Genomic DNA, 15,960 nt, shown 5'->3' with positions numbered 1-15,960 from the left:
TAACAGTTGGCCTTTAATGTCGTTGACGATACGTTCTTCTACTTTATTATTTTCTTATTGGGGTCGGCATTGTGTCTTCATTCATACACAAGTGGGTTGGGGTTGAGAACTGAGATTTTGACTTTGGAAATCTTGATAATGGCATCTCAGCATCTCCTCTTTAATAAAGAAAGTTGGAATAATGGCATAGTTTTATGATATTCTAATATGAGAAAAGTTGTAATGTAGTGATAAAGATGTTTTTGTGCTTGTAATTGTAATTATCACTTCACATTTTTCACTTTTCTTCTTGGTTAGTGCTAAGCCTAACTAGATTTATGGTTAAAATAAGAAAAAGTGGAAAGGGTAATGGCAGCCAAAAAGAGATTGGGTCAAATCTCAAAACATGGTATCCTATGTTAGTGCTATTCTCTCTCGCACTAACATTCTCCAAGTTCAAAAGAGACTATTGATCTGATCGTGGCAGAGATTATGGATCTGATTGTGGTGTTGGAATTCACCTGCATTGTTATTAAAAATAAACAGTAGTAGAGCAATCCTTACAATTGCAATAACGAAGACTGCACAATCACATCTGCATTTCCCTGTATATGTAGGGATGGGTCGTAAATGTCTATCTACTGAATCTAACTAGCAACCACCGGATCAACAACACTGTCCTTAAGTGGTTGGGAGTTTCCTTCCAGTAGTTTCCTTTTTCATTTCAAAACCAAAAAGAAAAAAGAAAATGAAAAAAGAAAAAATTGAAAGAGGAAATTTCGGCTATGCTTACTACACATTGTGGATGTTGTTTTTGGCCTTTCATAAAAGAAACCAACCTCCTGTAACAAATTAATAAAGCTGATAATGAAAATCGGAAACATTATGAAGATTTTACCAGATCATACACCATTCGTTAAAATTAATATATCTTTACCAATTTTTGACCAACAATCATGATTTTAGACATAAATTTCATCCCAGATATTCATAAAGGTCATATTAGTTTTGAAACAAAATTAATATGTATCACTGCACACAGTAGTGATTGGATCAAATCCAACCAAGTATCTTCGAGAACATGTAAGCATAACCTTCAGGAACTCGGATTTGAAAGTAAGAGTTTCCTAATGAAACAAAGTAGGAGTACTTAAAGTTTCCTAGTGAATCAAAGTATGAGTATCTAAAGTTTTTTAATGAAGTAAAGTAACAGTTTGTTGAGTAACAATGGAGTTCTCAATCGGTTTTTAGAAATATGAAACGGGTTGAATCGACCTAAATCAAAATTGGAGTCTTGGTAGTAGTTGAATTGATGAAGTTGTTGATGATCTTGGTCTTGTTGTTGTTCTCTTTATTTCCATTGCTAAGATTGAAGCTGTTCTTGTAGTTGGTAAAGATGATTCTCTTCCTAAGAGAACAAGATCTTGAATAAACTCTCTAACTATTCGAATAAACTCAAGATCAAAGCAAACCCTAACTGATTAAAAACCTAAAACTATTACTGAAATCCGATTAAGGAAAGAATCAAACCTTCAAAAAGAAAGCAATAAAAGAGGAAGGAAATGACAGATAATATAACAACATAAAATTTAGCAAATCTAACAAATATAACAACATAGATTGTTGAAAGCAAGAGCTGTTAATATTTATATGAACTGAAGGTCTGGGAGCATTGGGATCTCTGAAAGGAGACGCTCTATTTGTAGAGATTGGTGCACAAGGTCAGGTATCTCTAACCGACCAAAAAAAGGTAAACAAAATAGCGCAGATATAAGAACTCGCTAAAGAAGGGGAACTAGTCTGAAGTATGATAAAAGCTAAACTAAAAGCTAAATATAACTTTGGATTTGAGTATAGAAAGTCAGTGCTCGTAGTGGGAAAAAAAATCTTTTCATTGTGTATGAAAAGAAGCATGCTACCAAACCAGTTCTAAAATACATTCTTGTAGTGAAACTAACTCTCAGAGTGAGCCTCGTATAGTAGGTAGTTCTCAAACATAGACTCATCATTAGGCCAATTCTCAAACCCAGCATCTTGTTGGGCCATTTCTCAAATCTGGCCTCAAGTTAAGCCAGTTCTCAGTATTAGTCGGTATTGTATTGCTAAATTTGATAGTTGATATTTGAAATGCTAAATTTGGCATTCTTCTATAGCATATATATGCTCTAGTTTAGCTTTACTATGAGCAAAACTATAGTATAAATGTCATATTTTGGCAACATTTTGAATGGTCTTATGAGTTATCGAGCCCACAAGCGCTATAAATTGTGCTACTTTGTGATTGCATGGTCTAGCACATCAACAATATATCAACTCATGGGACAACACTAACATGTGGAATATAAATTTGTGCACTCTGTAAAACATCAGTGCACAAGTATTTTTTTTTCCTTCTAATTGGGCGCCCAATTGAAATAACCACTATGTTTTTTTTTATCATTAATTTTAAAAAAAATATAAAGCAAAGCATATTGGTTTTAAAAATAAATTACCCAATAAAACGAAAGGTACTTGTTGAAAACGCGGGGTACCAAATACACCACCAACTTTTGCGTTCAGCAACCTGTATGGAAAAAACCTTACACAATTGCAAGCAAACCAATTTAATGATCCTTGAAAATATGTATATAAAGTTTATATCTCTACCTTTTCTCAATCAGCATGTATAAGAAAATGAGTCCATAAATCTGATTATTAAGAAGAGTACTTGGACAATCTCAAAAATCAATATCCAAAGTCAATCTAGTTAATCTAAGTAAGTAAACTTGTTATATATCTTTCAAGATAAGAATTCTACAAGAACGAGTCTCATAATTGATCACAATTAGATGGACATATCTACTTAGATTGAATACATACACCTTATGTCATTCCAATTATAATGCAGAAAAGGAAAAATACAAGACACCAGAAGTTTTGTTAACGAAAAAACCATTGCAGAAAAACCCCGGGACCTCGTCCAAATTTGAACACCGAGCTGAATTAACTAACTACAGACACTAACCTACTATCATACTTTGGACTGTAATGTAGATGAAACCAAATAACCCTCCAAGCATTTCAGTTACAACCGATCTACTTACGTCTCTTGAACCTCGCAAGTCTCTACGCACTTGATTCCCTTAGCTGACATCCTTTACAACATAAGAGTTGCTTCAGCCGCAGGCCCGCAGTGAAGACTTTTGATACCAATATACCTCTAACCGATAATCCTATTTGATCTCCGTTTAGATCAAAAGATCAAGGTGCAGAAATCTGTTTGCAATAGACAAGCTAGCAAACCTTACAAATCCGGAACTTACGATCCCGAGCAGCCTAGATTCTTAACCGCATCTCAAGAACAATCTTCAAAAGATTACTTACGATCAATTTTCATATATCTATCTTGAGGAATCACAAAGTAAGAGACAAATAGAACTTTGTGATTTCTACCTATTTTGCTAGAAAGAGATTACAAAAACCTCGATAATAGAGAAGCAAGTTCAGGATACACGAACTATCAAGGTAAAAGATAGTTGGACCTGGATTCACAAATCCCCGAAGCGAAGTCTTTTAGTCGTAAACTTGATTATGTTTCACAAAAGAAACCTAGGTTTATAGAGGATGACTCTAGTACAACTAGGACATAAAGTGCGTGGATTGAATTTCCCATTTGAAGGAATATATCTATTTATATATTTTCAAGACTGAAGGTTGCTTAGAAATCAAGCTAAGATAACTTTGGAATCCGAGATTTCTTTGCTCATGCATAGAACAGAGTCTGTTAACAATGGATTATCACAAGATATCTTTAGATCTAACATCAGTTCTAAATATTCCGTCGATATTTTGATCTAGTTTGAGTGGACTTATATTAGAAGAGAAGATTCTCAAGCATAAACAAACTAGGTGCAACCAAAGTTTCAACAACCGTTAGTCAATCAAATCAATCGAAAACTAATAACACTGCAATTATCTAGTTTCCGACCAACGGTACTCGTAGAGCTTCTTGATCCCACATAAGTCTTTAAACGAGCGGTCGCAAGAGATTTCACCTAATTAGGATACTTTCCTCTCCAGATAGACGACTCCACCAGAAACAACAAGAAATGAAGTTTGCCTGGCTCTTAGGATAGTTTGCTAGAAATGCAAACTTAGGTATTTATAGACCAAGGATGTTTGAATACCAAGTAATTTCCAAAACCGAAAGTATTCTCAAGATTTGCAATGAATGGAAAAATTCGATTTTCCTAATTCCAATAAATGCTTGTCCAATATTTCCAAAATCTCTCAATAGAAAATCTCCAATTAGTAAATGCACATTACTAATTTTTATTCCCTAGAGATATGCATCAATTGTTGGTAATTAAAGCATATAAAATCAAAAACCTCAATTAAAAAATTCTTAATTTATTTCGGCACAGGATCACCTTGAGTACTGAGGAATATCTTTGAACAATAAATGATAAGAGTTACTACTCGTGTTCAAAGTATGTTGACATCTTTTCACTACAAATACTTATTTCATATTTACATGGATTTGCATTCTTGGAATCGGTTATACCACACTTCCAAACAAGTTTAAAATTGGTTCACCTGTTTACCAAGACTACTATGTGATTGATCAAATATCAAATCACATACATGGGTTCAATTGGTTCTACCAATCACTGGGATCAGTTATACTAGTTACAAGGATCAGTTCCATTTACACATGGTATTACTTGTGAACGGCCACACCAGTTACCAGGACCGGTTACGCCAATTACAAGGATCGGTCACATACACTCATGATCGGTCACACCAATTACAAGGATCGATCATACCATCACATGGTGATTACTTAGGATCGGTTACACCAATTAACAAAAATAGGTCATACCAAATCATAAGTCAGGCATTGTGATTAGTTATACCAAGATACGTAACTTAGGTTAAGATCGGTTTGACCATCTCACACATATTGGCCATCCAAAGATTTGCAATGAATAGCCGGACCAATAAGCCTAATGATTTCCCTTTCGGTCCACGAAACAAGTTCATGAATGTACTTCCTTTAAAGAAATGTAAAACATTGTTTCCTAGGTTATTCACTATAATCCATTCACATAATCATAACAATATATACAAGATTATGTCGATGTTATATCTACGAAGTTCAAAAGATAAGCGTTATAGTTCGTAGTCTAATTCCCTAATACTATGATCATACTATTATGATCATGTCACATCCCTAGAGTATTATACAATATATACAGATATACAGCTTCGCATTTATGTTTTCAATATAGCAAGACTTGAAGGATACGTTAGGAATGAAACAATTCAAGTCAATATTACTAACCTCAAGTGGAAGGATGATGTCGTCGTTGTAGTTCGTTACTTCTTCATATTCTTCGGGTCTTCGGAGTAATACTTGTATGTCTCAACATTCCTAGACTTTCTAGTCTAACCTAAACGAACTTGACTATAGTATTTAATCAAGAAACTCTATATGAGTTTTGATACTAAAATATGACAACCAAACTTGACGTACCAATGTTTGGTGAGTTCAACCGAGCTTTGCTCTAACCACCTTTCATCTAGAAGGACATTTTTGAGTAGAGTATTATATGTGCTCAAGCAAGTTTCAATACTAACGAGTGATGAGTAATGAAACACCTATATGTGTTTTTATTGAGTTGAAATTTGATAGTATGGAGTGGTTATTTATTCGTATTGTAGTAGAAAGAACTGCATTGTTGGCTTGAACCATACCCCTACTGAATCAGATCCAGGCAAGCTTTCCCACTTCAGTTTAGTCCAATTTAGTTTTGCATACAAAGAAACCAACTATATAGCCCGACATCTAGCTAGTTTTTCTTTTAAAGACAACATGTTTTAGTGGTTCTCTTACTTTGCTAGGCTATTTGTATCACTATCCATTGTCAATGGGACGATACATCTGTGTTGATGGTGGTTTTTAGTTCAGGGCTAAATTTGTAAAACCCTGCATTTAATGTGCCGTCACTCTGCAAAGAAACGGAGCCATGTAAAAGTGACGAGTGTTCAATCTCTTCACTGGCGCATTTATTGAGCAACTCAATATATTCACATGAAAATTATCCAGAATAGTGCATGTAGCAACAATCCCTGATATTCTGTAAATTTTGGCACCTTGCCTGTATTATTCAGTTAATATAAGTTTCTTTGAATGCCTTCTGTGCTATATTTCCCGGCCGAACCCTTAATGTTGATATGACATGAGAATTTGTGTTCACTCGCAGCAGAGTAGCACGAATTTCTAAGTATCAAGGATAAGGTCTTTGCATAAAGTATTCAATCAGAAAGCATATTGCTCTCTGGCAATGAACTTAAACAACTCTGTGTCAACACATAGAATTCAATCAATTTTGTGATAATTCACAAGATTTAGATACTACCCTGACTAATTTGCAAAAATTATGGTTTTGCGCCTTGCACAGTATATCAGACCTTGCATGTCGAAATTAAGCCTAGGCAAACTAGGTAATTAATCCTCCATGGATTAGTAGGTGCAAAATCTTTCCCAGAATAAGAAAACAAGAAATAAAGGAGCCGCAGAATACGAGCAGAAGCAAAGGGAGGCGTGGCCATGCCTTTAGCCAGCTGGCGCCATTTGCCATTGGCCACGCCCCATGTTGCCTAAACCGGCCCTATTTCCCTCGACCAATCAGGTTTCCTTAAACCCGCCACACGTACATAAATTGTGGTTGGGACCATACTTGCCGTCCCTATTTCCCATCGACCAGTCAGGTCGCTTTAAACTTTCCACACCCACACCACAAGTGTGGCCACGCCCGCGTTTGGCCGACCCTCTCTTTTTCGACCAATCAGGTTGCTTTAAACCTGCCGCAGTATTAAAAAAGAGAGGAAAAATTGCGCCAATACCAAATTGGATTTCCAAAGTTGCGCCAATGCGCCTAACTGGCATGCCAAACGCGCATGCCCAACGTGCCGGACGTGCCACTTTTCCACAGAAGCATGCCGAACGTGGCAACATACCAACCCATCTTCTCTTCGTGGCCAACGCCATAACAGACTTCAATGTGGTTATCCTAACCAGAAACACGACCTTGCATGGTCTAAACCCTAACTTCCAGTCGTGGCACAAATTATGCCACTTCGGGCCCCACAACATGCCACGAGCCGTGCGGGACCCAGGAAGCCCTAATAAAGACGCCATATCATAGCCACCCGTGGAAATCCTTGCTCCTGTGTCCGTTTCCATATGATGGCATGGCTATGGTTCCTTTGGGCTATGACACCATTTGCACAAAACTTCGATGCACCACGGCCACATGCCACATGCCGCATGATGTATGCACTAATTAGGGTTTTGGTACGCCAAACCCTAATGTAGGCAAAGTTGCTACACCAACCAAGCCAAGTAACGTTTCCCACAACATTGGGATTGATGTGGAAACATGGCCAATGTTGCCACGCCACATTTGGGTCTAACACCAATGTGCCAAAATCTAGCGGCCATGGCTACGCCAAGCGCTACTTGCACCATCGTGCCACTGGCATGCGCTAACTATGTCAGCCACGCCACCGCGCCGCAACACACGTGCTAATTAGGGTTTCGATACGCCAAACCCTAATTTAGTTAAAGTCTCCATGCCAACTAGGTCAAGTGATTCTCCTAAGGCCTTAAGTTTAACTTAGAAACATGGCCAATGTTGTCAGAGCCATATTTGGGTCTAACACCAATATGCCAAAACAGCTGCCAAACTTGGCTACGCCACTGGCATGCCGCTATGCCAGTGGCACCACTTTGCTATACAACAAGATGTGGCCATAATCAATGGCCATCCTTTCTCATAAGCTACAATCTCAACCGTCCGAATTCGCCACAGAATTGACAGGTCTGTGGCAAGTCTTAGGCGACCAGCCAAGACAAGCCCAATAACATCACATGTTATTATCCTGCGACAAGTCTCCTGACTTTGACTTGCCACACATAGCAACCTGCTACACGTTTTCCACGAAAACACTCGAGACATCAAACATGTCATAAAGTCTTGGTCAGATCAAGCCGTCCTATTCTATTACCATACATAATTGGGAGAAGCTCATCCAAAAATAGAGCTAGAAACGCTTCATTTCCTTTCGTTCCTCTTGATACTCATCAGGGTATTGGTTTGGCGGTTTACAGCGTGCGGCGTGCAACACGCCCATTATAAGAAAGTGTCAGAAAGCAGGGCAGTTAGTGGCGGCAAGAAGTAGTGGGTGTAAACTAACTCGTCTCCTTCATAATGGGAACGTGTTTTTCTGGCATTTACACACGACCCCACTTTTCCATCACTCAATCATTCCCAGTTTCTACGAAATCAAGGTGCGTTCAATATGACTTGTATAAATAGGTTCTACCTATTTCAACCAAACGGAAACGGTTTGGTTAACAACAACACAGTATCCAGAAAACACCAAAGAACTGATAGCTTACATTCCACAAGCCAGTTCCACATTCTGATACAAGTCATAAAAATAGCCACACCTTCAAAACTAACCATTCTGGTCTCAACACCTTCTTCGCTTCTCTCCCTAAGACCAACCCATCTCCTTCACTTTGTGACCGAAGCAATCCTGGAACGACCATTTCTTGGTTTAGGCCAGGATTGTACAGATTGATCTCTCGAATCTAAAGTACTCCCGTGCAGTGCATTTGTTTAAGGTTTAAGTTCATTTCTCATCCACATACCCAAATTGACCAAAACCAGCAGAAATAGTTTTTACTCACAAACAGTCTGCTTAGTTTTTTGTTCTTGTATTTTATTAAAATTAATATGTGGTAGCGTTGCATGTACTTTTTGCTCTTTTTTTTTTCTTTTTTTTTACTGAATAATCAAACAATCTATGTAGATTGTTGTTTATCAGGAAGAATAGGGGTGAACAAGATCGATCATAGAATTGGTATGAAAAATTAGAAGTACCGATAAAGTCCGCTTAACATATACTAGTAGGGGTAAAGTCAAAATGTATTGTAAGGGTAAATCAATAATTTTTTTTGAGATTTTGTAAGCGTGCATCTCACCCAGAAAATTCAACGTTAAAAATGGATGGAAAATTCAAAGTAGAGGTGAAGTCAATATTAATGGATAAAGTAGGGGCAAATCTAAGTTATCTTTTCCAACTAGGAGAAAAGTCAAAATTCCCCTAATCCCATTCGTTACCACTAGACATGGTTCTGAAAGATTTTTGGGACTTAAGAGGGACATTCCATTATATCTACTATATGAGCCATTTATAAAGACCGCGTTACATGGTAATCTGGTATACCCGAATTCAAAAAAATACATGATAATTTGGTATATGAATCATTTACAACATTTGCTGACTTTGACTTGTTCTATTTTAATCTAGTTAAGGAATCGGGTTTACGTAGATATGTTCGACCATCCTATTAGGTTCAGTAGCCAAATCCGGTTTATTTAGAATTTGATCTGGTTTAATCCAGTTTTCAGATAGTGATTTGGCAACATTGATAAAGTTTTTTAACAAGTACTTATTATAATAGTTATGTTCAGCCATCCTATAAGTTTAGTAGCTGAATCCATGTGACATGATTTAATCCAGTTTCAAATAATGATTCGACAACATTGATATAATTTCTTAACGAGTATGTATTATAATAGTTATGTTCGCAAACCTATATGTTTAGTAGCCGAATCCATGTTTATTTGGTATTTGAATTGGTCCAAAATAAACATATTTTACTAAGTTGCTAGCCAATATAATATATGCGTCTACATAATTAACATATATGTACCAACTAAAATGTAAAATTCATGTGATTACCAAAAAGTTAATAGTTTTCATCACAAATAAAAACACAAAAAAAGCACCATCTGATATTATCGTCTGATAATAACTTCTGAAGCATATGCGCATGAATGTATCTATGTTTTATCTAACAAAAAATGCTTAATCAACATTGCCATAACATAAGATAAGACATATGACCACATAACCTGAAAATTTTGGACCAAGAAACACTTTTCCCAGACCATACAAATTTCTTTATATTTTACTTAAATCCGCACAAATCAGTTCAGATTGTGCATACACAAGCGATGCGTCAATCCCCTTCCACAACGCCATTCCTTCCGCATATTGATTTAACAACTTTGCAAAGTGACGATTTTGGATTCATAACCAACAACTCAAGTTTGTAGCATGTGTAATGGGACAATTATCACTTATCTTCAGACCAATGAAATAAAAATTGTTCACGTATCTCATCACAACTCTTCGGTGCTTCGTCTTCTAGGTACAAACACTAAGGGTGGGTACAAAACTAGCACTGCAATCTTTCAAAAAGTAATGAACCACACAACTAAATATCTCTGTTATGAAATGGCCACACGCCGGTATCGAATCCGATATTCTCTTGTCATGGCTTCCGGGAATAACGGACCCTGGACACGATCAACCAAATTATCCAGCGACTATTTACACTCTAGCATTTTCGTACAAAATTTTGTATTTTGTTATATATGTACCTTGCTGCGTAAACCCAAAAGTTTTAGCTTCCCCCACCTACCTGATATGTTCATCGACCAATAAAAACCCATGACTTACATCATCTTAAACATCATTCGTTGATAACAAGTAAGGTAAAAAATGAAGAGGCAAGTACTTCAAATAAGGGTCAACTATAACATTGATCGACCGCCAAGTTTCACCTAATTCGTTAAAGGGGGTTGACATCATACTTTCGGCGAGACGAATAGTACCTGGATTTTTTGTTTGGCTTTCCAACGATGGGATTATGATGCCTTCGGCATCGTACTCCTTGTCAGCTATTTCAAAAGTTCGCAGCTTTCTTTTGTTACTATTAGACTCTTCTTTTTCTTCTACTCTCTCCTGCTTTCGAGTCTCCTCTTTTGGTCTACCCTTCGGAGGTACTTGAGACTTTTCTGGCTCAAGGGTTATTGTGGTTTCGGGGGTGCACAATGACTTTTAATTGGTGTATCATAATATGGTACTGAGCCTCGTTTACCATCGAAAACTTTGCAAAAAGTTCTTTCGAGATCTCTGAATCCTTAAACTCTTTTCTGGGAACATCTTTCTGAAGAGGTTGAAAAGATAGATGATGCAAAAATGGATCCATAGCCGATAAACGGATCACACCATCAAACTTAGCAATCACATTGCAACATGGGAGTCCCAATGTCACCGTATATATAAAACAACGCTGATCTGAATCGATTCCAAATTTTTTGTTCAAATATATATCTTTTACCAAATGATTAATCATGAAAAAGCGGGGGTACAACAACCACAACCAAAATTTCGCTTAGCAATCTGTATGAACAAACACCAATATACTTTCTAGAGAATCAACTAGACAGTCAGACTCAATCTAGACAAAAAGTATATCAAAGAGTTTATATCTCAATCTCTCGATTTGATATATACTCAAGCAAATATAAATCTGCAAGTCTTTATCAAATACTAGAGAGATAACTTGGATGGTACCAAAGAATAATATCCAAGTGTCAATCAATTTAAATCAACAACCAAAAGGTCGGATATTCTAATTGATTGATCAACGCACAACATATGATATTTCAATTATATAACAAAATATAATGCAGAAAAGAAATAATACAGACACCAGAATTTTGTTAACGAGGAAACCGCAAATGCAGAAAAACCCCGGGACCTAGTCCAGATTGAACACACACTGTATTAAGCCGCTACAGACACTAGCCTACTGCAAATTAACTTCGGTCTGGACTGTAGTTGAACCCAAATCAATCTCACACTGATCCAAGGTACAGTTATGCTCCTACGTCTCTGATCCCATCAGGATGCTAGGTACTTGATTCCCTTAGCTGATCTCACCCACAACTAAGAGCTACGATCCAAAGTCGAAGACTTTAATAAACAAATCTGTATCACACAGAGAAGTATACAGTAATAGATAAATCCGTCTCCCAAGAATATACCTACGAGTTTTGTTCCGTCTTTTGATAAATCAAGGTGAACAGGAACCAATTGATAACCCAGACTTATATTCCCGAAGAACAACCTAGTATCATCAATCACCTCACAATAATCTTAATCGACGCAGCGAAAAAATATTGCGGAATCACAAACGATGAGACGAAGTGTTTGTGATTTCTTTTATATCTTGCCTATCGGAGATATCAATCTCAAGCCAATTATTACAATTGTACTCGTACGATAGAAACAACAAGATCAGATCACACAACTACAAGAAAGTAGTATCGGTCTGGCTTCACAATCCCAATGAAGTCTTTAAGTCGTTAACCTGGTTTAGAAGAAGAAACCAAAGATTAAAGGAGAACCGACTCTAGCTTAGCACAACTAGTATCACACAGAAGGTGTGGGAATTAGGTTTCCCAGTTGCTAGAGTTCTCCCTTATATAGTCTTTCAAATCAGGGTTTGCTCTCAATGTTAGCTTGGTAACAAAGCATTCAATATTCACCGTTAGATGAAAACCTAATTAGATTCAAGCTAATATCTTTCAACCGTTAGATCGAAAACTAGCTTGTTATACACAAATGAAATGCACGTTTCTAGGCTTGTGTAACCGTACCCAAACTTGTACATTTGTTGGTTCAACAATAGTCAACCAGATGGTTAGCCATATGATCACATTCATATCAACCATATTATTCTTCACCATAACTAGTTCAAGTGACTCAAATGAACTAGTTAGAGAGTTGTTCAATTGCAAGGAAATCTTATGTAACTACACAAGACACAATCGAAGCAAAAACGATTTGATTCACTCGAATCGGTTCATGAATTATATAGCCACGGTTTGCAATTTGCATTCCTTAGTTTATATAAGAATAAGTTCACAAACATCGTTTTTTAGATATAACCTACTCAAGTTCGTGGGATGGGTTCACGGACTTAAGTTCCCGGACGGATTTCACAAACTCCAGCAGAATTTCTCAGGTTGAGAACTTCCGCCAGTTCGCGGACTTGGCTCACGCCACTATTCCGGTTCTCTTGATCAACAAAGTTCGCAAACTTCGGTGGAATAAGGAATTATACATATATGTGTTTCCACAACAATGCTTATATCCTCCAATGGTTATATGATCTAAACTCTCATTTCAATCATTGAAACATTCTTAGAGGACGTTGATATTTTATAATTGTTATTCACAAACTATTTTTCGTCAAAGTAAGCAATTTTCAAAGTGATTGATACTTGTCATGACTTTCGTCACTAGGTAAAGATGAACTTGGCTAAATCGAAAGCTTACCAACACATATTTCGAGAAATAGATAGGCGAGATAAACTCGGCTCGAAATAGCAAATGTGTATAATCTAAGTCTATCTAGCAAAACGACTTTTGTCTCAAGATAGGAGATAAATAGACTTTTGAGTGATAGATAAGTTCAAGTCTCCACATACCTTTTAGTCGATGAAGATCCACCGGTTCCTTGAGTAGTTTTTCGTCTTGTATGATGATTTTCATGGAGTTCTTGAGCTCAAATACACTTTCTATCCTAGTCCGAGACCTTATCTACAGTAGAGTAGAAATCAAGACTTATAGTTTTGATCACTAACATTGACAAACATGCTTGAGATAGCAACGCATGCGAGTTCGACCGAGCAATGCTCTAACAATCTCCCCCTTTGTCAATTTTAGTGACAAAACTATCAATACATATGGAATACAAAAAATAAATAAATAAACTTTTGTAGCTCCTATTCCACATGCATAATCTTCAGCATTACTCGAAATCTTCGTCACTTCCAAGTACTCCAATGATCCCAAAGGTTGTAAGTTCAGCATCATCGTTGTTGAAAATCCGTAGCTATAACAACGAGAAAACAAGAGTTCTCAATCATTGTTATACAGTGTCATAGTATCATTACACAGCGTCAAAGTTCAATTGTATCACAACTTCAACAACAAGACTATGGTGATATGTATCACTCCCCCTTAGTCAATACTCCATCTCACATGGAAACCCCCCCCCCCCCCCCCCCCCCCCCCCTTACATAATGATCCGAAAACCATATGTATTTGTAGTGTGAACTACATATTAATTCTCCCCCTTTTTGTCAATAAAATTGGCAAAGGTACAAGAACGGGATCCTAATGAAATTTCCGAAAGAGATATTTCTTGACCAAAAGAAAGCAACATATCAACTTATTTAGATGCAATCATAAATCCGAAGCTAAATGCAGTCATCAAGGAGTTTATAAAGATACAAGATAACCCCTATAATATTCCACAGCCGCACTCCCCACAAAGATTTGGAAATTAAGCACAACTTCAATTAAGAACTCTCTCCCATAAAATGTCATTCCCGAAAGAACAACAAGAGCGACCTTAATTTCGAAAGAAAAGAATGATTTCTTTGGACATAACAAATCACATACAAGTATGAATTTGAATCCAAAATACTCAATTAAATTAACCACAAGAGAACCCATGATTAATTTAATCGAAAATGCTCAACATAAGTGAACTTATGGAGACTCAAAAAAATACAATTAGATTAATCACAAGAGAACCCATAATTAATCTAATCGAAATACACAACCAAATTAATCACAAAGAGTAATGAATTTAATTGATCATGCTCGTCATAAGAGAACTTACGGAGCCTCACAATAATAAATAAAAAATATGGATCAGGGAAGATCAATACTGCAGAATACACAAGGATTCATTCTATTTTCTATCACTATTCGTACAATGACATACAATAGACATAATCCTTGTCAACAAAATTTCATCCTATCTTTCATCAATAATGACATAATAGGCTTCAAACTTTTGTATTGTCAAAAGTTCATTCATTATTTTATCAATACATGCATATCGACATACGAAAGACTTAACTTTTGACAAGGTATGGGACAATCATAGTTCACGGACGCAAACCCACATATCCCATTGCAATATAAAACCATAAACATTAATACTGCAAAAATCATCTTCCAAACAATTTTTTAGAATTTAAACAAATAAACCTAAAAACATTGAAGATGAAAATCGTTGGAAATAGCTATGTGTACTCACAATAATTGCTATTCCAAACTCTAGTAATCCTTCTCAAAAACAAGAATAAATTCTCATAAGAAGTTTCCTAGGCATCAAGACAAACTCGTAATGCACAAATAAGATGATTTGTCCTTAGTGGGTAGAATCAATCTTTTTTGCCCGGATTTACACCAAGAATAGCTACCAAAGGCGTATAAAAATATTTTCTTAACAAAGAAGAACATACAAAGTCATTAACGACCATGCACCATAGTTCACATAAAATGATTGTGAACATTCAAGAATCCCATAGTAATGCGTACTACTGCCCATTCTTGAACTTCCTTCTTTGTGCTTCACCAACAACATTCTTGTAAAAGCTATGAATTAGCTTATAAGATTAATACTCCAAGAATCCAAGTGCCCAAGTCCAAGAGAAGTGGAACAAGTACGACGAAACGGAGCAAAACACTCAAAAATAAGAGACAGGACAAATACCAATCTTAACTCATCCAAATTCAAGGTTCCTCATCTCCATCTTGAAGATAATTCAAAGAGGAAGAGAATTAAAAAATAATGAGGTCATTCCGAGTTCGGACGAGGAAGTTATGGTCAAAACAAATTTACCGAATATCGACGTCAAGTATGCATACGGGTTTGCAAATGAATTTTCGTATCCTGGAGCTGTATGCAAACGGGTATGCGTACTTAAACCCCTGGATTTTGATTTTAAATGATGTTATGCAAACTTGGTATGTGTACCATGTACTCCAAACATCCCGAACTATTATTTTCAAACCTAAACATTTAAGAACCTTAAATACCGATCAAGTTAGGTAGAAATGAACGATAAGAAAGGTACATGGAATATTATAAGTTTTCTAAGCAAATAAAAACACAAATCTTGCTCAAGTTTATAAACATACCTTTTTAGAAGAACCCAATTGAATTCTACAGCCTTACCGAACATAATCTGTGCGCCCCAATTATCG

The sequence above is a fragment of the Papaver somniferum genome, chromosome 7 (genome assembly GCF_003573695.1).
Source record: "Papaver somniferum cultivar HN1 chromosome 7, ASM357369v1, whole genome shotgun sequence".
Lineage (NCBI taxonomy): Eukaryota > Viridiplantae > Streptophyta > Magnoliopsida > Ranunculales > Papaveraceae > Papaver > Papaver somniferum.
Note: the sequence above shows the minus strand (reverse complement) of the source record.